Source organism: Balaenoptera musculus, chromosome 1 (assembly GCF_009873245.2).
Source record: "Balaenoptera musculus isolate JJ_BM4_2016_0621 chromosome 1, mBalMus1.pri.v3, whole genome shotgun sequence".
In the NCBI taxonomy this organism is placed as follows: domain Eukaryota; kingdom Metazoa; phylum Chordata; class Mammalia; order Artiodactyla; family Balaenopteridae; genus Balaenoptera; species Balaenoptera musculus.
Genome location: NC_045785.1, coordinates 184655439 through 184681501, shown reverse-complemented (window position 1 = coordinate 184681501; position 26063 = coordinate 184655439). Strand labels below are relative to the sequence as shown.

Here is a 26063-nt window from a genome sequence, read left to right as displayed (position 1 = left end):
AAGGAAAACTTCAGGGCATAGGACCTGAGATGATGCTGAGAAGCGTGGAGCAGGAGCCTAGTTCTGTAGAAGGAAGGAAAGTGTCTACTGCACTCTCACCGCAGGCAGGCGCTCCCATGCGTGGGAGGATTTAATTTTCATAATAACCCTGTGAAGTGTTTGCATTTCCACTGGGGCAAAACCCAAGACAGCCACAGACAAGCCGAGAGAGGTTAAGTAACTCGCGCAGGTGCGCACAGTGACTCGGGTGGAGGACAGGCTCTCCGGGGACTCGGAGCCTCCGCTGCTGCCCCTTCTCCTCCGGGAAAGAACGAGCCACTTGTCCCTCCGCCCCGTCACACAGACCTACTGACCGTGTGCACTTATGTTGACCGTCTGTGTACCTTCTGTTTACTCCTCCAACCTTATTAAATGGCTGTTACTGACCCTCTTTCACAGATGACGATCTGGGGCTCAGAGTGGTGACCTGACTTGCCCGAGTCTCCTCAGATGGTCAGTGGCTGAGCCCACGGTCGAAACAAGCGGTGTGTGATGCCCCAGCTGCATCTGTCATCTCTGTGCACAGTGTCTCCAGTGACCTGGCACCTGCCCAGAGAAGCTGGGGGCACCACTGGTCCATGCCATGCGGCAGCCTGGCCGTCCTGTCCCTGAGTGGGGGAAGGGCAGCCCTTGGCCCTGACGCGCCCTTGAAGGGCTGCTCTGAACATCGCTGCTAACCTGAGGGTGTGAACCTTCTGGCCCCTTGCGTGCAAAGCTCTCCCCCGGGCACACCCAGGTCCGCATAGGGGGTCAGGAAGTATTAGGGAGCAGCGAGGCCTTGGAGGCAGGAGGGAAACACCGGAACCTGAGGATCTGGGCCTGGTCCCAAATCTGCCGCCGGTCGTCTGCCACTCCCTGTGCTTGGGGTGCCCTTCCCATGCCATGTGCTGGTGTGATTCCTGTCCTCCCTAAAACTTCTCCCCGGAGCCCTGGCCCTCTCTGTTCTCAGTGCACTTCCTGTGCTATATTGTGGCGGTTGTACTGACCACGTCTTGGTCATCCTCGTGTGTACGGTGCCCAGCACGGCCTCGGTACCTGATAGGCTCTCAAGGTGTTGGACGAATGAATGAATGAGGGGTGAATGGAGGAAATGGACTAGATTGTGACCGACCCAGAGCAAATCAGGCCCTGCTCGGAGCCTGTCGCCCTTCTGCAAGATGAGGGGGTTGGGTGCTTTCTGAGCTCCGCGCGGGGTGGGGGAGTGGCCTTCGCCTGCAGCCTGTTCTGGGAGCAGAGGCTGGATGCGGGGCGGCAGGAAGAATCCAGGCCACGGCCGAGCTCCCCTGCCTGGCGGCTCCAGGGAGCGCTGTGTTTGGGGGAACTGGCCCGTCCTCACACGTAATTACAAGGCACAGAATTAGGTAAAGGGACGGGGCTGGATCGGAGGAAAAAGTACTTTGTACCTGGCAGTGACGGTGTGTGTGCTGGGGAGAACCGTCCCCCTCTCCAGACAGCTTCTCCTCCAGGGAGCAGGGGCAGCCCAGGGGCCCATTCTTGCCGCCTCCTGGGTGGGGTGGGGGGCAGTCAGCCTGAGCCTGCCCTTGGGTTTGGAGCTGAGGGTACCCAAGGGCATGTGGCTTCTAAGGGCCATCACTTCCTTGGCCTTTTTCTGACAAGGGGGGGGGGCTTTGCACGTGTCAACCTTGGCCCCTAGTGTTGTGCCTTGTAGAGAGTAGGCTCGCAGAAGTGTTGAATGAATGAGTGAATGAGTGAGTGAATGAATGACCAAATGAATGAGTGAATGAGTGAGTGAATGAATGAATGAGAGAATGAATGAGTGAATGAGTGAGCAAATGAATGAGAGAGAATGATTGAGTCCATGTGTCAGTGAATAAAGAATTACGTGGGCCACGAGGGTGAGGGGTTTTTTTGGCCCATGGCCTGACCCCCAGCCCTAGAAAAAGTCTGGAGCCGGGGGGGCGGCTCATGGGTCACTGACTCGAGGAACATGGGTGCAAAGGGATGGGCCGCAGCAGGAAGAGCAAAGCGCTGGAGACTCTCTGTGTGCAGAGAGGAGCCAGGCTGCTGTAGGCCGGGGACAGACAGGGGCAGGGCTTGGACGTGGTGAGGATCTGGGCTCGCGCCCACACGCTCTCAGACCTGCGGGCTTGGGACCGTCTTGTCCTCTGCTTCTCACAATGTCGTAATCCCCCAGGTGCCCGAACTCAACCTCCTGAGTGGGCATCTCTGGGGCCGGGCCTGGGATCTGCACTTTGTGGAGCTTCCAGGAGAGTTTTAATGCACATGAAAACCTGGCAGGCGTTTGGCTGAGGCTGCTGAGGTGGGGAGCCCAGGGGTATTTGCAGTAAACAGGAGGCATGACTTGCTGAGGGCACAGGGGCACTAGGCCTTTTACCCCTCCTAGCAGCCTGTGACTGTGGCTGATTCCATCCCGTTACAGGTGAGGAAACCGGGGCTCTGGGGTCAGTGAACTCGCCCTGGGACCCACGGCCAGAAGGCAGAGGAGTTGGGAACCACAGTCTAGGCTAGTCAGCATTACTCTGCCTACGGGGTTCCCTCTGACTCCTGGTGGGTGTCCCCCTGACGGCTGACCTGACCCCCTTCCTGTCCCGAGCTCGGGACAGAGAGCTGTCACTTGCGTCCACAGCCTGTGCCCTGGTGGAAACACCGTGCAGAGGGCAGCGTCTCCCAGGCAGAGGGCTGGCTTGTTTTCATTTAAAGACCTACTGCACCTCGGGGCCTGGAGGCACCTCCTGCCAGGCCCTGGGAGGCTGGTGGCAGCAGGGAGAGGCTCTGACCTCCTAGCCCGGAGCTCTGCGTCACCGGCTGTCACCTGGGCGGCAGATGGCAGACCGGCAGTGCCTCTCCCTGGGCTGTGCCCAGATTGGCTCCTCTGTGTCCTGGTTGCCCCCAAGCTAGAGCCATCTGTGCCTGAGAGACCTGCCGTCAGAGGAGAAGGGCAGACGGGACCTTGCAGCCCCTCCCGGTCATGGGGAGAGAGCTCAGGGCACCGAGAGCTTTACCTGCCCCCCGGGGCGGGGGTTGCCACTCACCCAGCCAGGGGCTGCGGCCAGAACCACAGTTCTTCCCCCGCCCCTTTCCTTCTGCTGCTCTCCGTCTCCCTGGGGCCGCTGGGGAGAAGGCAGGGTCTGCCCGTTCCACTGGCCCGGGTTTGGGTTTGTTTCCGTAGCTGACTGAACCCATCACCTTTTTAGTTGGGAAGGCAGAGCTGGATCGAAAAGTTCCCTTAAAATGAAACCCAAGAACAGGAGGAGAACAGAGGGCAGAGTGTCTGCAGAAAGTGTGTCATGTAGTGGGCAAGGGGAGGGGTCCCTTCCCCCCGGAGAACCCTGCGGCAGATTTGGTATTTGATACAACAAAGGGGGATGTTGTCACCACCCCCCCCGAAAAAGAGCTCATTCAGAGAGAGAGCAGGAGGGCGGGTGGTGGGAGGAGGCTGAGCCCCCCTCGACCTGAGGCGTCTCTGCATCTGCGATGGCGCCTAAGCCAGAGGCCTGGGCCCGGCGCTAAGAGGTGCTCCAGTCCGTGACCCCCGAGCTTCCCCTGGCTGCGCCCCGGGCCCGTCCTGCTCCTTCCACAGAGCCCAGGGCAGAGCTGCTTGCCCGAGCGGGGGGCGGGAGCGGCTGCCAGATCCCGGAATCCGAAGGGCTGACACGTCCCCAGGCAACCTGGCCACCCCTTTCTGGAAGCACTTGGCTGCACTTTCCCTGGGAAATGAGGACTTTTAGGAAAAAAAAAAAACTAACAAAAAAGCGCAGCACTGCATTGCAGAGCCGATGTGACAGCGTGGGCTGCTCCTGCCTCAGGCTCACCCTCGTGTCCTCGTGCAGCTCCAGGGGCCTCCTCGCCCTGACGGCCGGGGCAGGACCTGAGGGACAGAGTCGGAGTGTGGAGAGTGGGGAACGGGGTGGCCGGGCGGGGGGCCGGCTCCTGGGGCTCTGGCCTCCGCCGCCTTCATCCCAACACCCGTGGGTCCCCATCCTCGAGGGCGCTTGTAGCTGAAATCACCATGCTCACCATTTCTCCTCTTTCTCCCCCCCAAAAGGGGCCAGGCAGCCTCGGTCATTCACCCACTGCCAGCCCCCCCGAACCCCCCAGAACTGTTGGGGCTAAAGGGCCCACGCCGCCATCTAGGCCCAGCTTATTGGGCCAACGGGGATCCGAGGCCCCCAGCGGGGACGTGCCCTGACCGGGTCAGTCAGCGAGGGGGGCAGAGCTGGTCCCAAGCAGAGGCCGGGCTGGTGCAGGACGTTGGGGGCCCACTGGCTGGCCGTTCCAGGTGGCCCAGGGGTGGGGCAGCCGGGCTCCGATGCCACATACGGGGTCAGCATGATTGGCGTCCCCCCAGCTTCCCTGGAGCCCTGTGCCCCCCACCCTCCAGAGGCAAAACCCACCCTCAGCTGCTGGCCCGGCCCGGCTTCCAGACCTTGTCAAGGCTGCCCTCTTCGGCTTCTGGGCCGGCCCCAGGGAAGGTGAGCCTGGGGGCACCTCCCAGCTGCCGCCCCGGGATCCTGTGTGGGGTGGAGAGGCGAGCGGGGACCCACCAGGGTTTCCGGGTCCCTGCGTTGACTGCCTGCTCCCTCCCTAACTCCTCCCCAGGGCCCCGTGGTACCCCGGCCCCCAGAGGGAGGGAGGCCAGGGAAGTGGGCTCCAGGCCTGCCTGCAGGGAAGAGACTCGTGGGTGCAGAAAGATGCCCTCCAGTCCTGGGCGCCTCCTGTGGTCCCCTAAGACCTGGGACACGCCTCCTGTGCAGTGGGTCTGGACTAGCTCCGCTCAAGCCTGGGCCTGATGTACCACTGACCGTAAAGAGATTGGCCCTGCCTCCATCTGACCTTGATTTTGGGCGAATTGGCTCATATTTAGGGTGGGTTGTACCTCTCTGTACATCCCGTTTCAAGAAGGACACAGACATACTGGGTCTTGTCCAGAAGAGTTTGGCCAGGATGTGAGAGGCAAAGGAAGACACTGGAACAGGAGTGAACCTGACCAGACACTGGCGTCCAGGGAGGCCCGGCAACTGTTCTCAGAGAGGGAGGATGCAGGTCTCCTGGACGGCTGGCCTCTGACCAGCAGAGGAAGCCACAGGGAGACAGATTTCAGTTACGATAAGGAATCCACTCCAATAGCGCTGAACGGTGTGAGAAGTGGGCCACGGGCTGCCAGGACTGTGTGAGCAGAGGCTGGTCCGTCAGGGATGCGAGTCGGTCCCCGAGTGGAGGTGGTGCCTGGATCCTGCCCTCCGCCCTCTGGGCACGGGCCGTTCTTCTGGCGAAGCAGCCCCGGCAGTGAGAAGGCGTCCGGCACTGATACCGGGCAGGGCTTTGCTTCTCTGAGCCCCAGCGTCCTGCTCCGGAAACAAGGGCAGGGATGTCTGCCTCCTGAGGGCCGAGAGGGACGTGGGAAGACGGCACGAAGCTGGCGGGAGCCCCCCCTCGCGCCTCAGCTGACAGCGATGTTCCCTCGTCACCGACGGCTCGTGGGCACGTGGTCAGCTGTTGGTTTAACAACAGATAAAGGAAACAGGGGACCTAAATGAGTCCGAGATGGAGAAGCTGAACAGGACGGCCTTGTGAAACGGGGTGCGTGTCCCTCTACAAGGGCCGCCGTCTGGGGGGTCCAGGCCCCTCAGCTTCACCCCCTCCTCTAAGTGGGTGACTCACCGCAGGTCTTCAGCCCGACCCCTCCTTTGAAGCCCGCCTGCACCCACCTGCACATTCAGAGTCTCCACTTGCATGCCTCACAGGTGACCCAACACCCACCTCATGCTCTCACCCACCTGCCCACGCCTGGGCTGGCTCCAGGTTTCCCGTCCCGCCTGTCAGTGCCCCCCCCCCCACCGCGCCTCTACATCCAACCCTTCACTCTCCTCCGTCATCCCGGCACCCAGTCCAGCCACGGCCGCCTCTTTCCCGGGTCATGCAGAAGCTGCTCGCTCTGCCTGGTTAATTTCTGGGCAGCTTTCAAGCCTCAGTGCAGGCGCTGCTTCCTCCAGGAAGCTTTGCCCTTGATCTCACTGAGAAGTCCCTCTAATAGTCCTATAGCACCATCCCACTCTCCGTCACAGTTCTGACCTTAGCGAAGATCTGCCGTGTGTGTCTGTGGTCGTACGATCAGTGTCAGGTCCCTAAGTGGACTGAACGCCCCATGAGGGCACCCAGAACCCAGCTTCCCAGGCTTCCGGATCAGAACCAGAAGAGGAGAAAATCCACAGAGGTGGCACCGCGGAGGCCCGGTGAGGTCTGGCTCCCCTGGAGCAGCCCTGCCTCAGCACCAGTCTCTGCTCCCCCATCTGGAGACTGAAGCGCGAGTTTGTTGGGGGTGCGCTTGGAGACGGCTCAGTCCCTGTCCCAGTCTCTGCACACGTCCCGATCTCTTTGTCACCCCACGTGAGGTTAAGGGTCAAGGCTGATGAAGCACCGCCAGGTGCCGGCAACTGCGCTGCCTCAGGGCTTTGCAGTCTGAGGCGTTGGGGTGGTGCAGGAGGGTGTGCAGTGCTGGGCTCGTGTCCACAGGACCGTCAGGGGGCAGGGACGGCGTCTGGGCTGCGAGGGGACCCAGACAGTGAGAGTCAAGGCGGGGAGTGGGCACTGGGAGGCTGCGTGGCCGGAAGGTCCAGGAGAGTCGGCGCTGGGCGCAGGGCCGCGGGAGTTGGGTGATCAGATGGGCCAGTTTGAGAACGGTGTTTTGGGTGGGTGCAGCCGGAAAGGATGACACCAGGGTTCTGGGGTAACAGCCTGGAGGTGTGAGGCCGTCGTGCCGTCAGGAGGTGCGCACCTTCCGCAGACGCTGGCTGGGGGCTGACTGCAGCACCGGGTTGGGAGGAAGCCCCAGGCGCCGCGGAGCTGGGAGGTGGGGTGGTGCGCGTGCGTCAAAGGCCAGCTCGGGCCGCAGGCACTGTGCTTCCTGTGCGTTTCCCTCGGGGAACCGGCCACGGATGTTCCTTCAGGAGAAGAACCTGGAGCTCAGGGTCTAGCTCATCCAGCCCCACCGGGAACATGAGGCAGGCCTGACTCTGCACTCGTGCTCTTGCCATGGAGGGGTGGGTCTGGGGCGGGGGCTGGCGGTCCTTCTTCCCAGCTCCTCGGGTGATTCTGGTGGACGGAGAGGCGAGGACCCCTGCGCCGCAGCAAGCTCCCGCCGTCCCACCGTGGGGGAGACTCCTGTCCCCATGCGCTTCGTCCACTGTGCTCACGGAGGCCGAAAGCACAGAAGACAGCCTGAGCGTCAACGTTGGTCTGGGACCATGTCCCGCGGAAGCCAGACGCCAGCAACTGAGGGAGACGTGGGAGATGGAGCTGAGGGGCTGTGGGGTGGGTCCTGGGGGGGCAGCGGAGACGGGGGCTGGAGCCCTCGCGTGTGCATGGCCCCAGCGCTCCATGCTCTGCCGTCACCACAACGCTGACACACGCCTGCTTCCCCCCACAAGCCAGGCGGCGGGGTGGAGGGGAGGCACCCCTTCCCCAGCATCGGCTGCACCAGCTCAGCTGAGGGCCAGGGCCAGGGCCAGCGAGCGGCAGGCAGACCCGCAGGTAGGTCAGGGCCAGGGCGTCGGGCCAGCTGGGGCTCTGCTGTTGCCTTTTCTCAGGAGCTACAGAGATCTCTTTCCGCGCCGATGCTGCCACAGCCCAGCAGCCTCTCACCCAGGGCGCCACGTCTGGCACGCCTGCAGGGGCAGCTCTGTGCCTTACAGGCTCTTAGCGGGCAGAGACCTCGCCTGCATCCGTGCACTCTCGAAGGGGAGGGACCGTCAGCTCAGTGTCTTCTCTGGTCGACCGTGATGTGCTGTCTGGTACCTGAGTGTCTGCTGGTCACTTCAGACACACTGCGGGGTGCAGTGGCTGCAGTCCACACTCGTGCCTTGGGAGGAATGCTGCTCTGTGCTCTTTCCTGAGGGTTGGAACCTCTCAGATGGGGTGTGGTGGGAAGGCAGGATGCAGGTATAATGACTGATTTATCTTTTCCTTAAAGTAGATAATGGGTGATGTGTCAATACAGCATTCCTTTGGGGGGAAACCCACAAAAAAACCCAGAAAAAACAAACAAAAAAACAACCGCTCTCCCAGCTGAGGTCGGCGGGGATGGACACCGCTTCAGATTCTACAGTCAGCTTGCGTGGCTTAGTAAAGATGTGCCTCAACTTTCCAATTCTGTAAAATGGGTAGAACGATATGTGGCTAGAAACTCACACCCGAGACCTTTAGGAAAGAGAAAGGAGATGGTTTGGGGGCATTTCACAGCTGCTCAGACCTGAGGTAGAAGCTATTAGAGAGAGGAGCACTGAGGTGGCGAGAAGTGACCAGCCTGAGTCCAAGTCTGGGACCAAAGCTGGTTGCTGTCACTTAGGTTACTAACATCTTCAGAGCAGGTGTTTCTCCATGTTCTATGAATTAGTGTCTTCCAAAGGCGCATCTCCCGTCCAAACCCCTTTCCTGAGCTCCAGGCCACATTTCCAAGAGCCTCCTGGACATTTCCTCCTGAATCTGGCCCTGCTCCCCACGTGGACTCCCAGCTCGTACCTCCCCAGACCCCCGCCCACCGTGCTCCTGTTCGTAATGAACGACCTCATTCCCCTTCCAGTCACCAGCCAGACCCAGGAGCCATCCGACCCCCGTGTCCCCTCACCCCATCCAGTCGCCCAGCGTGGGGTCTCCCCCTTAGCCTGGCGGGGTCGTCTCCCCTGACCCAACAGCCCTGCTGCCTGTGTGGGTCAAAGCCGGCCCCTTCAGCCCGGCCGGGCCACACGAGTTTTCCTGTCTCCCAGTGCACGTAAAGTTATGTTTACACCATCCTGTGGCCTCGTCAGCGTGTGGTGGCAATATGTCTGAAAAAACAATGTGCATACTGTAATTTAAAAATACTTTGTTGGTAAAAGTGCTGACCATCACCTGAGCCTTCTACTATTCCTTGTAGGAACATCAAAGACCACTGCTCACAGATCATCATAAGCAGAACACTAATGAAAAAGGTTGAAATATTCTGAGAATTACCAGATGTGACACAGAGACACGAAGTGAGCAAAGGCTGTTGGAAAAAAGACGCCGGTGGGCTCGCTTGTCTAGGGGCTGCACAGACCTTCTGTTAGTGAAAACGCAGAGTCTGCGAAGCGCAGTAAAGCGAGGGGGCCTGTGTGTGGACCACCCCCCCACCCCCCCCCCCCCCCGGCGGCTCTGCCCGGTGCCTCCGCCTCCAGGCTTGTCAGCACTCGGTGCCCGAGCCCTGGCTGAGCACCTCCCCTCCCCAGGGAGTTCTCATGGCTCCGCCCCCTTGAGGCACCCTCCGCCCGGTCCAGGCCTCCAGGTGCACAGCTGCCCCAAGCCCGTGTCCCTTGCTCCATCCTGATGGAGACCCTCACGGGCAGGGGTTGTGTCCCAGCTCCGCGGACCCGGCCAGCAGAGCTTACACGCGATGGACACACATCCAGTGGGTGCGGGACAGAAGGATCCCTGCCAGTTTCTCCTCCCCCCAAGAGCAGCCTGAGCCTCACCTGTGCCCTGCCCAGCAGGCGATCGTCTGGGCCCCTCACACGTGGCTCAGAGGAGGCTCACGCCGTACACACAGGCCCTCGGACTGCGGTTTACACACCCACAGTCACAGGGGTCGGTCATTTTGGCTTCCCGCACTCTCTGGGAAGATCCTCCGAGCTCAGACCCGATTCCTTTTCCTCTTTGGGGGTCTCTCCCAAACTCGATGGTTTGCATGTCTGGCCAGAGTCTGGGGAGACCTTGGAATCGCTCTCCCATGCCTGGGTGAAGCCTGTGTGGGAGTGGCCTTTTGTGCAGGGGGGGCTGGAACTGGATTTATGGCAGCCGGTGGTCCTGGGCAGGGGGACCTGAACCCCGGCTCTGGCACTTCCCAGCTATGTAAACTCGGGCAAATCCTTTGCATTTTTGAGCCTCAGTTTTCTCAGCTGTGAGCTGGGGACAAACACCCATTTCATAAGGTAGCTGTAAGGATTAGGTAGGACCCGAGTGTCCACACCCTGTCCAGCTTACAGTTAGGAATGAGGGGCCCAGTATTGATCAGCGAAGCAGGTGGCAGAGGGGAGCAGGGTGCAGCCTCTGAGCAGAACATCAGAGCTCATACCCTGCGTGTTCCACTCCCTCGCTGTGTGACCTTGGGCAGGTTGCTTTACCTCTGTCTGCCTCTGTAAAATGGGAATAAGAAGCATTAAGTAGGTAGTGCTTGGCACGAGGAGAGCACTCGGTGTGTCTCCTGTCCTCACCATCTCAGAACCCGACCCTGTCCACCTGCTCCTCCAGGAAACCTCCCCCCCCGCCCGCCGGCCTCACCTGGCCAGCGTCCCAGGAGCCTCTGCAAGCTGCCCGGCGAGGTGCCTCTCTGCTGGGCGGCCACTTGCCCACTTGCAGCTGGGCTGTCTCGGTGCCCCCGAGACATTCTCACTCCTTCAGAGAGCGAATGAGAACACTCAGGGGTGAAATGCTCCTTTCAGGGGTAGGTCTCCCAGCAGGCGGCCGGGGCCCTGCCCTGCTTCCCAGGTCACCGGGTCAGAGGAGGTCAAGGGCCAGCCACTCTCCCCCTCCTGTCGGGTCCCTCCCTCGGACCCTCAAGCCCTGTTGTGGGGTCTGGCTCACCGTCAGCTGCGTTCTTTCTCTCTGACCATTTCTTTATCCGAGACCCCCATTTAACAGGTGCCAGATACGCCACCCGTGCCTGGAGCCCAGCTGTAGACGCAGTTTGTTTCCCCAGGTGCCGCTCGTTAGCCCCACATCAACAAGTGGATGCAAATAAATTCCCGGACGAGGGGTGTCAGCAGACTCCTCAGGTTTGACGTGGCCCATCCTGCACCCCTTGTGCCACGACATGCAAACCGCCTGGCACGTGGAAAGGCACTCGGTAAACAGGAGCTCCTTTTCTGTCTGCCCATCTGTAGAGATAATATAAAAAAGAGCTACTGCTTACTGGGCGCCCGTCATGTCCCAGACGCTAAGTTTTTTAATGTTTTTTTACTTATGCAATATTCACAGTGATTGTATGAGGCACAAACAATTTTTGTCCTCATTTTACAGAGGAGGCACAGAGAGGTTAAGTAACCGGCCCAAAGTCACACAGCTGCTAAGTGGCAGAGCCAGGGTTCACTCCCAGCGTCTGGCTGCGGAGCCTATGTTCTTAACCCCGACAGCGTCCACCGTGCGGCCGGGATGGCAGTGAGGGTCCCGTCCTTCAAAGTCTGTGGTCCCAGACTGCTGCTTAGGTTGTCCAGTGAAGCCCAGGGGGAGGAAGGGAGGAGGGAAGGGAGGAGGGAGGGGGTGGGAGGGCCACCGTTAGCACGAGTGGTGGTTACGGCGGTGACTGCAGGATTTAGAAGCTCTTTGCAGAAACCCAATTGCTGCAATTCTGGAAGGAAGAGCTGAGAATCATTACTTTGTCTGGACAGGTCTGAAGTGGGGAGGGAACTCGGTCAAGAGCCTTTAGAGAGGCCTCTTCTCCTTTCCCTCCCTCCTCCCTCTCCCCCGGGCTGGGGGTTGGGGGAATTTTCTAGCCAGGCTGCCGTGGCTACTTCTCCAGGGGACCAGCTGTGGGGTGTCAGGCCGTAGGGCTGGGGAAGGGCCGTCCACCTCCCCGGCAGCGGCCTTCATGAAGGCCCAGATCAGACAGAAAGGAGGACATGGTACAGCAACAGGAAGCCAACCCAGGGACACAGCCAAGGCCCCTGGGGCCCTCTCCTGACTGCCCCGACCCGATCCTGCAGGGTTGGCCTCAGCCCAGGTCGGGGGCAGCTCGGGGGTCTCTGCAGAGGAGGCGCCAAAGGACCCCTCCAGAGGCTGGGGACGCGGATTTCACTGGACGTGGTTTTCGGGGAGACGCTGATGCAGATTGTGACAGAGGCCACCCTGCCTCCCGGCTCGGCCACCAGGGCTCCACACCCGGGCTGTGCTGGCACCCGAGGCCAATGCGGGGACAAAGCAGAGAACCCGGCTGCCAGCACTGGAGAGGCCAGGCCTGGGCGGGGAGGGAAGGAGTGGCTACAGCCGCTCTCCGCTCATCCCGGAAGCCGGGGGCAGAAGTTAGGGTTCAGGAGCCGCGAAGTGAGAGGGGGCTGGGGGGCAAGGAGAGGAGATGTATTTGGTCCCTGGGGAGAAGGCTGGCAGTAGAGGGACGTGTCCACCCTTTGTTCCTTCTTTACCAGCAGAAGCTGACGCCGTGCGCCAGCCACGGCAGCGCACTGGTCTCTGTACATACATCACCCCTTTAATCCCCACAGTAACTCTGATTTAGAATTAGAGTTAGAACCCCTGTGGTGCAGGTGAGAAACCGAGGCATAGAGTGGTTGCCCAAGATCACACAGCATCCAGGCGGCAGTGCCAGGATTCGAGGATGCTGAGCCTCAGAACCACTGAGATTTACTGAGGTCCTTCCCACCTGGAGCTCATGGGCCGGGGACAGGGAGAGAGGAACAAGAACAGGTGACAGGTGCTGCAGAGGAGAAGCATGGTACATGGGAGGAGGCGTCGGGGAATGAGGCTGGCAGGATGAAGGGGGTGGTGGGTGACAGTGTGGGTGGAGGGGACAGCGTGGGCAGAGGTTCTGTGTGTGGCAGGAAAGAGCACAGCCCTGTAAGGACCTGCAAGGGGATCAGTGCAGCTGGAGCACAGAAGGCAAGCGTGGCAGTGCCAGGTGAGGCTGGAGGCTGGGTAAGGGCCACGTCTAGTGATGTGCACCGGAAGCCGGCAGGGGAAGACAGGGTAGCAGGGGCAATGGCGGGGAGGAGGTAAGGAGCGTCCGGGAGGAAGGCGCAGCTATAGCTGTGCACTAGCCTGCGTGGACTAGGGGAGGGCCAGCATCTGGGGTCACAGGACCTGACTCCACGCCTCACTCGGCACCAACACGAGACCTTGGGAAGCCTTTGGGGGCTTCCTGTGCCACAGTGGAGTGAAGACCTGCCCCATCCTTGCCTTGCTGCCTCTGGGATTGTTGAAAAGACTCAAGTGAGATCAAGGCTGTAAGTTGTTTTTACCCCCCCACCCCACGCCCCGGGAGAGGGGTCCTCTGGTGCTTGAGAGGCTCCAAGCTGCCTCTTTTCAAGGAGCCACGGTGCTCCCACCTCCCCATCTAGTCCCCGGCCCTGCCTGTGCACATGTCACCTGACCCTTCAGAACCCCAGCCCCCAGCAGGGGAAGGGTGCACTGAAGGGAGCTCAAACCTCAAACACAGGTATCCTCCGGAGGAGCAGACAGCCCTGCCTAAATGCTTTGTTTTCCTGTCATTAGACCGTTTCATCAGTTCTTGGACCACTTTACTGGAGGCAGCTTTGAGTGAGGCTCAGGGATCTTTTGATCCATTTTACCAGAAGGAGCCATGAGGGCCATTTCATCCATCCCCCTGCACCCAAGCAGCATGACTGTCCAATCATTAAGCCACAGGCTTTCTAATCAAGCAGGATGGCATCCCGGGACCCTGGGCGTCAGGAAATCCCAGCGTCTGACCTGAGTCCAGCCTGCGGAACTTTCAGCCCCTTCCTTCCTCCTCCTGGCAAAAGATGCTTTTGTGGGATTTCAAAGGAGAAGCATTTCTTTCTCCAGGGAGAAGCAGAAGAGGGACAGCCGGGTGACAGGTCCCCCCTCAGTGTGGTAGACCAGCAGCTGGGGTGCGGGGTGTGGAGGGGTGGGAGGAAACCCCCGGTGTCCTCTTGCTGAACAGCTGACCTTGAGCCCTTACCCTCGGGAGGAATGGTGAGGGGTCAGCAGAACTGACTAGAGGGTCTCGGGCATCAGTCCTGTCTCCCTCTTCCCGCCCACGTGCCCCCCAGCCAGGTATGCGGGTGGCACACACTCCCTGCTGCGCTGGCAGCCTGGAAACCCCGAGTCAGCGTTTTCTGCAGACCAGGGTCCGTGCCTGGCTGGTTCTAAAGGGAGGCTCCAGCCCAGCGAGAGCAGCAGTGCCGCCGCCGCACTGCAGTGGCCCGGCTCCCAGCGATGTGGCTGGCGGGCTGGGGACGCAGGGAGGAGGGGAGACAAGGGGGGTTGCAGGTACCGGGAATTCCCGGGGTTCCTTGCTCTGACTCCGCGGAGATGAGGGGCCCCGGAAGCCTGAGTAAGGCCTCCCCCAACACACAGGATTTGGGGGTGTCACTTCCTGGGTCGAACCCCAAACTTGATCCAGGATTCTGAGTATGCAGACCGGGAGCAACCGGGGAGGAGCTGCTGAGAGTGGAGGGGAGGGGGGAAGGTGGGGATGGGGGCCGCCTGGCACCAGCGCTAAGTTCTGCGCGGCTGAACTGGGGTCCTGAGATCTGGGCGGTGGGTGCTGAGGGCCCAGTATGGGGGTCAGGGGTGAGACCGAGGCACAGAGGCGATCCCGGGCTGGCGTCCTCCCTGCCCGTCCCGCCTTGTGGGTGGGGAGTACCTGCCTCTGTGTTCAGGGGGCCCAGGCCTTGCCTTCTCGACAGGCAGAAGCGGTGGGTTCCCATGAGGGAGCCGGTCCGGGATCCTGTGCCCCAGACGCTTCCTCCTCCCCCGCAGGGCCCCTCCGCCCGGCCCGCGTTCTCTCCTCCCCGAGACGCGGGGGGGAGAGCCCTGGGTACCAGTCGGGACTTCATGCTCGGACGGGTGCTGAGGTGCTGGGCCGGGGCTGTCGGGGCTCTTGGGCCCGACGCCCCCGCCTCCCCCGCCCCTTTTGTCTCCACCGCTCCTCTTCGCCTCCCTTTTCTTTTCTTCCTCGACTCAGGAAAACCTTCATCCGTAGCCCCCGAAGCAAATCGGCTCCTTCCCACCCGTTAGCTGCTTCCCGATCGCGGGGAGGCCCCCCGCCCGCCGTCCTTCCCAGCCAATCCCCAAGCCCGAGAGGCTCGGAAAGCCCGTGGGTGGCGGGGTGCTGGGGGGAGTGTGGCAGGGGGGGGCGCGGCGGGCGGGGGCGCCTCCGCAGAGACGGGCTCCCCGCGGGGCTCCGGGGGCGCGCGGCCGGCCCCGCCCACCGCAAACTTCTCCCCCTCCCCGCCCGCGCCCCCGCCTCCTGCCAGCCACCGCCCCGGCCCGAGAGGGGGCGGGATCGCGGGGCGGGGACTTGCGCGACGGCCGGAGGGGGTCGCCCTCGGAGGCCCAGCCCGCGCCGCGTGCTGGCGGATGTGAGGAGCATCTCGATTGGCCGGCGGGCGCGGGGCAGGTGTTACTACTGCGGCGCGCGAGGGAGCGGGCGGGCGGAGCGGAGCCGCAGCGGCCGGGCGCCGGGAAGGCGGAGAGGGGCCTGGACTCCGGGAGCGCGGCGTCCCGCCCGCTGCCCTCGCCGAGAGCTCGGGCTCACGGCGCCGGAACGTCCCCGGGTAAGAGGAGCCGGGCGGGGCGGCCGGGGCCGGGGGCGCGGGCGGATGCGGGCGCCCACCTGGGACTCCCGGACTGTGGGCTCGGCGCTTGCGGCGGATGAACCGGCTGCGGAACGGGGCTCCGGGAGTCCGCTTGCGCCGGAATTACCCTGATGGTCCCTGGGGAGGTGTCCTGAATTATCCCGGGAGCCCCTCTCCGACAGCCGCGGGAAGGGCGCCGCGGGGGGCGGATGGAATGGGTGCGCGTTGGAGAGTGGGTGCGGGCGCGGGACCCCAGCCGCGCCCACCGCGGAGACGGTGAGGGAGCGGGGCGCGCCGGGGACCTGGCGGAGCGCGGAGATCGCTTCCTTTCCGCGTCCCCCGCCAGGCCGCGGCCGTCCGGGCCTGGGATGGGCGGCGGCGTCTTCCGCCCCTTCCTCTCCACGAAACTTTTTCATACACGAGCCAGCGCGCTGCCCGGTACATCGGGGGAAGCAAGGTCCCCAGGATCCTGGCAAGCGGCGGAGCTTGGAGAGACCAAGGAGGGGGTGGGGAAGGAGCAGCAGGGCAGTAGGAGAGCAGGCTGTACTCATTCTGCTGTGTGACCTTGGACGAGCTGCTGCACATCTCTGATCTCCGGGTGATGGGGTGCGTGGTGCCCCAGTGGGGAGTGGGGACGTGTGGGGGCAGGGCAGTGGGTGAACAAGCCCACGGGCGCACCTGCCGGGCCTGGGCGCTTAGAAATGAGCCGTCTTCGTTCGCCCACCTGTCTGCGGCAGCTCAGCGCTCCCTTCCTGGGGAGGCGGGGCGGGGGGGGGGCGGTGTGGAGCTGCGCTCCCAGCGTGCCTGGGGGGAGTCGGGAAGCTTCCATACCAACCCCGCCTATGACCTTGGACAGCTCACTTATCCCTCTGGGCCTCAGTATCTTCATCTGGAAAATGGGGGTTTGGAGTTCACGGTGTCTGAAGTCCCTCTCAGTCCTGGCCCGCCCGCAGGTGAGGTGAGCTGAGGGGTTGGGGTGCAGCCTCATCCGCGCACCCCTCCTGTGACCTAGCCTCTGGGGAAACTGTAGCTCCTTCCTGCAACAAGGCAGCAGGGCTGTGAGACTCAGAATCTTCCGCATCACCCACCCTCTTTGTAGGGGCAAGGCCTTTCCTGGAGAAAAGTTCCCAGTGCTGGACAGGAGGCCTGTGGGCTCAGGGGGTGTCAGGGGCCTCCCAAGGTCACGCTTGTGTCCAGGATGAGGAGGAGGATCTGAAAGGTCTGCACCGCGATGGCCCATAGCACCCCGCTGTGCACCTCGCTGCCCTTGCTGGGAGCGTCTAACCTGATGCCTCCTTGGGGTGCCTCTGGCTCTGTTCCAGTGGAGATGGACGGTAGCTCCTCACTGAGCCTCAGGGTGCTGTGGAGAGGGTCCTGGTTTAAGATAGGAGGCCTGAGTCTAATTCTAGGCGCTGCTTCCCGTTCGTGTGACCTTGTGTGACCTTGGGCAAGCCCCTTTCTTGCTCTCCTCGCCTATACATGGAAGGGGTTGAACTAGATGACTCCCCGGGACCCTCCCAGCCCTGCAGTCCTGTGGCTGCAGTTCTGGGCTGGAGTCTGATCGTAAGAAGTGGGCTTGGTTGGGTGATGGGGCAGGTGGCCCTGGAATTCCCAGTGCACATCTGTCCGCAGAGTGGAGACAGCTCGAGAGAGTTACTCGGTATGAGTGGGCCACAGTCTGGTCCTGTGCGCCCCCGCCATGCATCCTCGGGAGGCCCGGGCTCACTGGTTAGTGGCTGTGTGACCTTGAGCAAGTTACTCTACGTCTCTGAGCTTCAGTTAGTTGTCGCGACAAAATGGTAACAGCTGTGGTGTTTTAGGTTGTTGTGAGAAGTAAATGAGAAACACATGTACGATGTTTAGTCCAGTGCTGAGCCTTCCAAGTCCCGAGCAAGCAGCTGCTGCCAATGAGAAAGATAAAGACCTGCGGGGAGCGGGGACAGAGGCCGGAGGAGGGGGTGGGGGTGGACTTGCGGTGTGATCTCCCTGCAGCTTCCAGAGCATCTCTGCAGAATGGGGACAGCGGCGCTGCCTGCCTCTCTCTGTCTCTGTCTCTGTCTTGGATCATTCGAGTGATTCTGCAGCAGAAACTTCACGGGAAAGAAAGAAAATGCTTGACTTCCCTGTCATCTCACCTCTTTTCCGCTGGTTCCCCCGGCCCCACCTCCTGCCACACCTCCCATCCCTTCTGCGGTTACAAGATGGGCTTCACTCCATCCCCCCCACCCCCAGCCTTCGAGGCAGGAGCCGACTGGAGCCGAGAGGGGGTGAGGCTGGCCCCCGGGAGTGAGCAACCAGAGCACATCTGCACCCAGGGCTGCGGCGGGAGAATGGCAGAGGCCCTGGCCCTGCCTGGGGGCGCTCTCGGGACCCTGGGGTGTCAACACGGGTGCGCTGGTGGGTGGGTAGCGGGGTTACCCTAGACTTGCCGTGTGACCTTAGGCAAGTCACACCCCTTGGGCCCCTGTTTTCTCAACTGCAAAGTAAAAGGTTGGTTTAGATGCTCGAAGGGCCTTCTGACCCTCTTGCCTGTGACCCTGTTGGCTCTGCCTTTGCTGAGGCTGGGGGCGGGGTGGGTGGGAGGTTTGCGGAGTCACGCGGGCATTGCCTCTCACCACCCCTCTGTTAAGGTCCTGGGACAGCCTGCGAGGAGATGATGACATCTCCTCAGCAAGAATGGTGATGCTTAAGAGTAAAGGCTTTGCAGACAGACAGGTTCAGACCCCTATCCTGGCTCTTTCCAGATGAGCTGTGTGAACTGGGGCAAATTACTTGACATAACTGAGGCTCAGTTATGTCATCTGTGAAATGGGAACAATGTTACCTACTTCTTAGGGTTCTTCTGAAGATTACACGGGAATAATTTATGTAAAACTTCTGGGATGTGGGGAGTTCTTAGTGTGAATTGAGTGCTGCATGAGGAATGGGCTTTTTGAGGTTCTGTGTCATCACAGAGGGGACTCAGGCTAGAGGAAGAGTGGGGACGGAGCCCACCGTCCCGCAGGTGTTGCCACGCACAGCTGCTGAGAAGCCCTGCCTTCCTCATCCTGTTCTCACTGTACTCTGCCTGGGACTTCAGGAGCTGCTTCTCATCACAGGGCCTTGGGGGCAGGGGCTGCAGGCGGAGGTGAGTCTGCAGAGAGAAACTGGGAGGCTGACAGAAGCCTCTGGTGACAAGGATACAAGGCAGAGGCCCGACAGCCTCCGTTCAAGGTTAGTCGTGAGGAAAGGGCTGGAAAATAAGTTCTTGGAGAAAAGGCATCACCGCCCACGGGCCGTGTGTGGTGAGTGGACCACAGCCTGGGGTGCCGGAAGGGACCTTGGGCGTCATCTCATTCAGTCTCTGATTTTTTTTTAAATTTTATTTATTTATTTTATTTATTTATGGCTGTGTTGGGTCTTCGTTTCTGTGCGAGGGCTTTCTCTAGTTGTGGCAAGTGGGGGCCACTCTTCATCGCGGTGTGCGGGCCTCTCACTGTCGTGGCCTCTCTTGTTGCGGAGCACGGGCTCCAGACGTGCAGGCTCAGCAATTGTGGCTCACGGGCCTAGTTGCTCTGCGGCATGTGGGATCTTCCCAGGCCAGGGCTCGAACCCGTGTCCCCTGCATTGGCAGGCAGATTCTCAACCACTGCGCCACCAGGGAAGCCCTCAGTCTCTGATTTTGATGGTGGGGAAGCTGGGCTCAAAGAGGGGGAGCACCTTGCCCAGTGTCACACAGCATCCGAGCACCGGTGATGGGGCTGCACCTGCCCTGTGGGTGCTCAGTCCGGTGCCCTTCCCACTCTCCCCATGAACCACGGAGCAGCTATTTTCCATCTCTTCTAAAATCAGAGCACGAGGTCAGGGGCCTTGACTGAAGCGGAAAGGATGTGAGATCATCAAATCCAACATTCCCAGGTTGCAGGTTAGAACACTGAGGCCCAAGAGAATGAAAGGGTCGGCCTGAGGTCGCCCAGAGCCAGAGACGCGTGCTCCGAGGCCCGAGCTCTGCCGGTGACACCAGCTGCTGCTCTGCTTCTCTTGGGCCTGACAGGCTGCAAGGCAGCAGGACAGCCAGACGTGGAAAAACAAACCCCACGGGCTTGGGCAAGGGAGAGAGGACAGAAAGGCAGAAACATTACTTCCAAGACCCAGATTTCCTCGCTTGGCTTTCTCTCTTGGCCTGGCTCTGCCGGCCCTTCTGAGCTGTTCCGTGACAGCCTGCCCGCCCTGTAGAGAGGAGACAATAGCCAGCCCGCTGGCCTCAGTGCCATCGGTGACACGAGTGAAAGAAAGTCAATATTTGCCCAGTGGCAAAGGAAGGGAAATAAGTCTGATTTGGGACGGGAGTGAGGGGAGTGATTCTGAAAAGCGAGGTCGCAGCGCCTGGGGCCTGCGGCGTCAGCACTCGGCTTCTAAGGCAGCCTTTGGATCCACCATGTTAAATCACCCTTTGTGTGTGTCTCGGAGAGCCTGCACCCCGCCCGCCGCCCTGACCCCCGATACATTTCCCTGATTGCTTGCAGCTGCCGCCCCCCCAGCTCCCTGGAGGAATGGACTCCTGCACAAAGGCCTCGGAGCGGATGGCCCCCTGAGCGGGGCTCAGGCTCGCTCCTTATCTGGCCCCTGAGCCCAGGGAAAGATGTGGAAAAAGTCCTTGTCAGGTCAAGAGAGGCTGTGCCTGATTTTGTTTGTCCTGCCTTTTTTTTGTTATCTTTTCGTTTTCCTTCTCTGCATCCTGCTTGCTTGTTCTGTGTCCTGACGTTGGGGAAGGGCCTGCGGGGGAGGAGGGCCAGAGCCCGGAGCCTTTCTTCCACTGAAATGCAGTTCCTGAACCCACGGCAGCTGCCGGCTGCTATAGTGGCTTTTGTGGTCGCCTGGGATCGCACCTTCACAGGTTAACGAAGGGAGCTTTGGGAAGCAGAACGCGACTGGGGCAAGGCCCTGGGGCTGCACTGGGCACAGGAGGGGCTGCCTGCCGTGGGAATCCGCCAGGTGGGAGACTGTGGGTGGATCCACCAAGCCCCCTTCCTCTCTTGGGAATGCTCTGGCTGTGCTGCCTGCCCCAGAGGGGCCCCGCGACGTTCCTGGTGGTCAGGGCTGCCACCCAAGACTAACCCCGGTCCCCTGGCCCCCAGACGATCACAGGGCTGGCGGTCCCCGGAGACCGGAGAGCCAGGGCGATCGATGTCCCACGTGGACCTGGGGCAGCGGCAGGGAGACTGAGGGAGGGCCCCCGCCTCCCCCCCCCCAGGCCAGCCCTGCGACCTGGTCTGATCAGCCGTCCAGCAGCAGCAGGGGCAGCGGGGCAGCCTTCAGCCAGAGGCAGCTTGCAGCCTGTCCGCCGGGACCCCTAGCGCACAGCCCTGGGCGAGAGCGCAGCCCAGAGCGGACTCCCTGCGTCTTCCGGGGCCCTGGCCCATCGGGGTGGGGTCTGGGGTGTGTGGACCTGGCACGTCACAGGGGCCCAGCTCCGCCACCCAGGCGCCAGGCGCCTCGTCCAGATCCCATCTCCTGCAGGACCGTAACTAAGTTACTGCAACACTGGGCGCCTCAGTTTCCTCACCTTTAAAGTGGGAATAAAAGAGTGTGCATGCCATACGGTCGATACGAGGATCCAGTGTATTAATATTTATGTGAAGCTCTGAGAACAGTAAGAGTATGAAGATTTCGCTGTTGTTATTATGGTGCTTCTTCAAACCGAAGGGACACTTTGTAGATAAAGAAGCAGCGTGGGAGCCTGGAGCAGGGGGTGAGGCAAGGCTGTGATGGTATTTGGTCAGAAGGACCTGGAATCCAGTGATTTTGCTGTGAAGCTACCGCGCACGGCCCCAGGCAAGCTGCGTCTCCCCACCCCTGGACCTCAGTTGTCCCCTCTGAAAGGCGGAGAAGGGTGACCGCCTCCCTCGCGTCCCCCAGGACGCCCTGGATGACGGTCCGAGACGCTGGCCTCCTCCCATCTCACCTCTGACCAAGGCGGGCTTCCCGGTGGAGGCTCTGGCCCGTTGCGCTTTCTACAGACAGCACCAGCCCCAGTGCGGCGCTCTCCCCACAAGGACAGCGGGTTCTGGGTGGCTCCGGGCTGAGCCCGCCCTCTCCCAGCGTCTGCTCCTCCTTGGTCGGCCTGCTCCGGGCGGGAGTGCCTCTGGACGTGGTCCCCGGTTGTACAAGCAGAGAGTCGGGGGCGGGGGAACGTCTCCTTCGAGCTGGGACACCTGGTTGGTGACCCTGGGACGGCAGGGGGGCCCTTCCTCCTCACCCGCGGCCAGGCTGTCTGCAGTGCGAGGAGGCGGGGTGGGGCGGAGGGTGGCTTGAGGCACATTCAGCACCTTGCCCGCCAGGCGCGTCCAGGGCCCTGGTTGATGGCACCCTTGTCCCCTCCCTCGCCTGCCGCCTTCCTTCCTGCCTGCTGACAGTATTGGGCAGATGATTAGGCCAAGGGCCTCTGCTGAGGATGGGGAGTGGCACGCTGCAGGTACCCAGGCCACCAACTGAGTGATGCCCGCTGCTCCATAGCCCTCTGGCTGGTCATTGGGGTGAATGGCAGGTATGGAGAGGAGAGGCTACTTTAAGTCTTCGGAGCTACTCAGGGCCTTGGAAATGTCGCCTCCTCATTATCATTTTGCCAAGAGCCCTGGAGATGAGTTGCTTTGCCAAGGTCACCTCGAAAGCGAGCACAGCCCCCAGAGCCCACTGCGTTTCGTCCGCCCCACCCCCTGGCTTCCTAAAGAAGGTGTTGGGCTTTGGCTGGAGTGTAGGGTCCTGGTCAGGTGCCTGTCTCCTGTGACCTTGGCCATGACCTTAGATCCCATGGAACGTCCTCCCTCAGGAAGCTGGAGGTGTGATGAGAGAGCTGGAAGGACTTCCTGAGGGGCTCCGTGAGAGAGGAGGGGCAAAGGCTTTTCCCAAGGTGTTTGGGAGTCAGGCTGGATTCGGGCTCGGGAGAAGCTTCGGGAAAGAGCCCCAGACTTGGAGTTCAGTACCACAGAGTTCAGAGTCAGACCCTGTAGCCTCCTGCCCAGACTGTGGGCCGATGCTCGAGCTCTCTGAACCCATCACCCTCCTCAAAACTGTGATCAAAGCTCCTTACCTTACAGGGGTTTGTAGAACTTTTAAAGACGGCTTTACTGGGTTATAATTTACGTACTGTACGGGTCACTCAGCTGCAGTGCACAGTTCAGTGGGTTTAGTGCACTTAGAGTCGTGCATCCACCACCACCATCTAACTTCAGAACATTTTTCACCCAAAAGAAAAAGTATAAACATTAGTGGTCACTCCTGTTCTCCTTTTCCCCAACCTCTAGCCGGTGGATAATCTGTCTTCTGTCTCTGTCAATCTGTCTCCCTGGACGTTTCACATAAATAGAATCGTTCATTATGTGGTTTTTTGTGACTTGCTTCTTTCACTTACATATATTTTCAAGGTCCAACCACATTGTATCATGTATCAGTCCTTCATTCCTTTGAATTGCTGAATAATATTCCGTTGCAGGGATAGACCACAGTGTATTTATCCATGCATCTGTTGATGGGCATTTTGGTTGGTTTTTGACTGTTGTGAATGCTGGTGCTGTGAACATTCGTGTAAAGGTTTTTTTTTTTTTAATTAATTAATTAATTAATTTATGGCTGTGTTGGGTCTTCGTTTCTGTGCGAGGGCTTTCTCTAGTTGCGGCAAGCGGGGGCCGCTCTTCATCGCGGTGCGCGGGCCTCTCACTGTCGCGGCCTGTCTTGTTGCGGAGCACAGGCTCCAGACGCGCAGGCTCAGTAGTTGTGGCGCACGGGCTTAGTTGCTCCGCGGCATGTGGGATCTTCCCAGACCAGGGCTTGAACCCGTGTCCCCTGCATTGGCAGGCAGATTCTCAACCACTGCGCCACCAGGGAAGCCCCGTGTAAAGGTTTTTGACAGGATGAATGTTTTTATTTCTCTTGGGTACATACCTAGGAGTGGGATTGCTGGGTCAAATGGTATATAGTCTGCTCTCTGCATCCGTGGGTTCTCCTCCACACCTGAAGATTCAACCAGCTGTAGATTGAAAATATTTGAAAAAAATTCCAGACAGTTCCACAAAGCAAAATTTGAATTTGCCACATGCCAGCAACTATTTACATAGTATTTACATTGTATTAGGTATTATCAGTAATCTAGAGGGGAGCTAAAGCGTGCTGGAGGATGTGCTAGGTTATACGCAAACACAACGCCTGTTTATATAACAGACTTGAGCGTCCTCGGATTTTGGTGTCTGAGGGGTCCTGGAACCAGTTCCCATGGAGACTGAGAACAACAGTACTTTTAAAAAAAATATTTATTTATTTATATTTATTTGTTTAGTTGTGCCGGGTCTTAGTTGAGGCAGGCAGGCTCCTTAGTCGCGGCCTGCGGACTCTTAGTTGCGGCACGCGTGTGGGATCTAGTTCCCTGACCAGGGATCGGACCCGGGCCCCCTGCATTGGGAGCGCAGAGTCTTAACCACTGGGCCACCAGGGAAGTCCCAACGGTACTTATTTTTAAAGCTGCTGTTTACTTGACCCTGTTCTGAGTACTGTATGTGGACAGCCTCCTTCAATTACCACAGTTCTCTGTGAAGCAGGTACTATTATTATTATTCCCATTTTACAGAATTAGGAACCTGGGGCTCAGAGGTTCCAAGGATACTTGCTGGGGAGCCAGGCTTGAACCCGACACACTGGCCTGAGTGCAATGCTGTGGGACTGTTCCCTGCCCACCACATGGCCCTCCTGGGGAGGTGACCAGACCCCTGCATCCTCTGTCCCCGTGTGCGGTTTTAGGGGCTCCTGTGTCCCCCCAGTATGGAAAGCCTCCCACATGGCTCTTAAGAGGCAGAGAGGACCTTCCACCTGGGGTTGGGGCGAGGGAGGCGTCCCAGCTCTGACTCCCCTCCTGACTTGGAAAGAGATTTCCCTTCTCTGGGCCTCATTTCCTGCTGTGCAGCAGGGGCTGGGGTACCCGATCCTGGGCTTCCTTCCAGGTCGTACCTCCCGTGGAGATTCTGCGCCGTCTCCCCAGCAATGCTTCTCTCACCTAGTGTGCCGACCAGCCAGGTGGGGGCTGAGTGCGGGGGGCGCGAGGAGGGGGCACCCACCGCAGACAGGGGCTGGGGACCTCCTGGATGTCAGCCCGGGAAGAGCCACGTCACTGTGTGCCCCGCACCTGTGCCCCGGTCCTGCTCCCTGGAGCCTCTGTGGCCTCATAGCGGTGAAGCACCCAGCCGGCTTCTGAGGCTCGGCCCTCCTTCCTGGGCTGGGCTCATCCGTGGGAAAGTGTTGTGCACACAGTAGGCGCCCAGTGTGCGTTAGGCAACTCCGAGCCTGCCAGCCCCGTCTGGTGACACCAGGAGAGGCAGCCGTGGCCGCCGTGCGTCTTCCTTCCGCGTGTCCGCGTCCTGCAGCCTTTCCTGGCCCTCCCTCCACTCCGCATTCGCGCTTCTGGCACCTGCTGGTCAGAGCTCCTCCTGGATCCAGGCGCTGTGTCCCGAGCCTTTAACCCGCAGAGGGATCAGCGGCGCCTCTGGGGAAGTGCCTTCTGCGAGCTGGCAGGTGGCAGTGGAGGATGTGAGCGATGGCTGTCTCCTCCAGAAGCCTGCGCGCCAGATGGAGAGGACGGCTTCTGTGGCGGCCCAGACCCAGGGGGACCACCGGAGTGTCTCTGGGCAGGCGGCCGGCGTGTCCCTGGGTCTTGGCTCTTTCCCTGCCTGAGGCCGGGGCAGTCCTGCAGGCCTGGCCTGCCTCCCCCCAGCTCTTTCCACCGAGTGTGCTCAGTCTCCAGGGTGGCGTTTCCCGCCTGTGGTTGCTGAGCTCCCCCCGCCCCCGTGCCTGTGCCTCCCACTGTTTTTAAGCTCCGTGGGCCCTTTGTTTTTTTTTTTTTGGCCGCAGCCCAGCTTGCAGGATCTTAGTTCCCCGACCAGGGATTGAACCCGGGACACGACAGTGAGACCGCCGAGTCCTAACCACTGGACCGCCTGCCTGCCCCGAGGCGCTCCAACACTCACCTTTCCTCTCACACACTCGGGGGGCTGGGCCGGGGCTCCCTTTTCTCCTGCCAGCACCCCCTCCACCGTCCTTCCATTGGCAGGAGCCGGGCTGGTCCCCATCTGGTCCAGACTCCGCCCTGTCCTGTGGCCCGCTCACCGCGGGGTGGCAACACCAGACAGAGCCCAGGCCCCGGAGCAGCCCCCACCCTACCCCGACCCCTGTTCCAAACCCAGAAATAGCACAGTTCAAACCACCAAATCAGTAAATAGTGTCATCAGGGTTTATCGGGCATGTGAGGACCAACTGTGAACTGGGAGCTTTCAAATTCAAAGACTGACGGGAAGCTCGGGCGGGATGCCCCAGGATGGTGCATCTGGTGCCCGGGAGAGTGTTCACCCTTCACCTTGGTTGCTCATTGCGGCAAGGTTTCCAGACACCAGGGGGCTGGTCAAAAGTGACAGCAGGCACACCGCAGTAGAGACAGGCACACGAAGTTTTTGGTTTGCCTGTGCATCTAGAAGTTACGTTTACACCAGACTGCAGTCTTTTAAGTGTGCAGTAGCGTCAACTCTGTAAAAACAACATACGTGCCTTGATTACAAAACACTTTATTGCTAAAAAAAATGCCCAAACACCTGCACTAGTAACATCAAAGATCACTGCTCGTGAATCACCGCAGCAGATACAATAATAATGAAAGTTTGGAATATTGTGCGAATTCCCAAAATGTGACACAGAGACGCAAAGCGAGCAAGGCTGTCAGGAGAATGG

The 26063-nt window shown here is 60.4% G+C and overlaps 1 protein-coding gene across 2 annotated transcripts in view; it reads left to right on the top strand.

Annotated features, from left to right (window-relative positions):
* The window catches only part of SYT2 (synaptotagmin 2), an 84588-nt gene that overhangs the window by 33877 nt on the left and 24648 nt on the right, over positions 1-26063 (top strand). Inside the window, exon 1 of one of the 2 annotated variants that reach the window (XM_036864356.1) lies at positions 15136-15299. The exons of the other annotated variant lie outside the window; for it this stretch is intronic. The gene's annotated coding sequence lies outside the window, so the exon portion shown is untranslated. Of the gene's footprint in view, positions 1-15135; positions 15300-26063 lie in introns of those variants that run through there. 2 annotated transcript variants of the gene reach the window in all.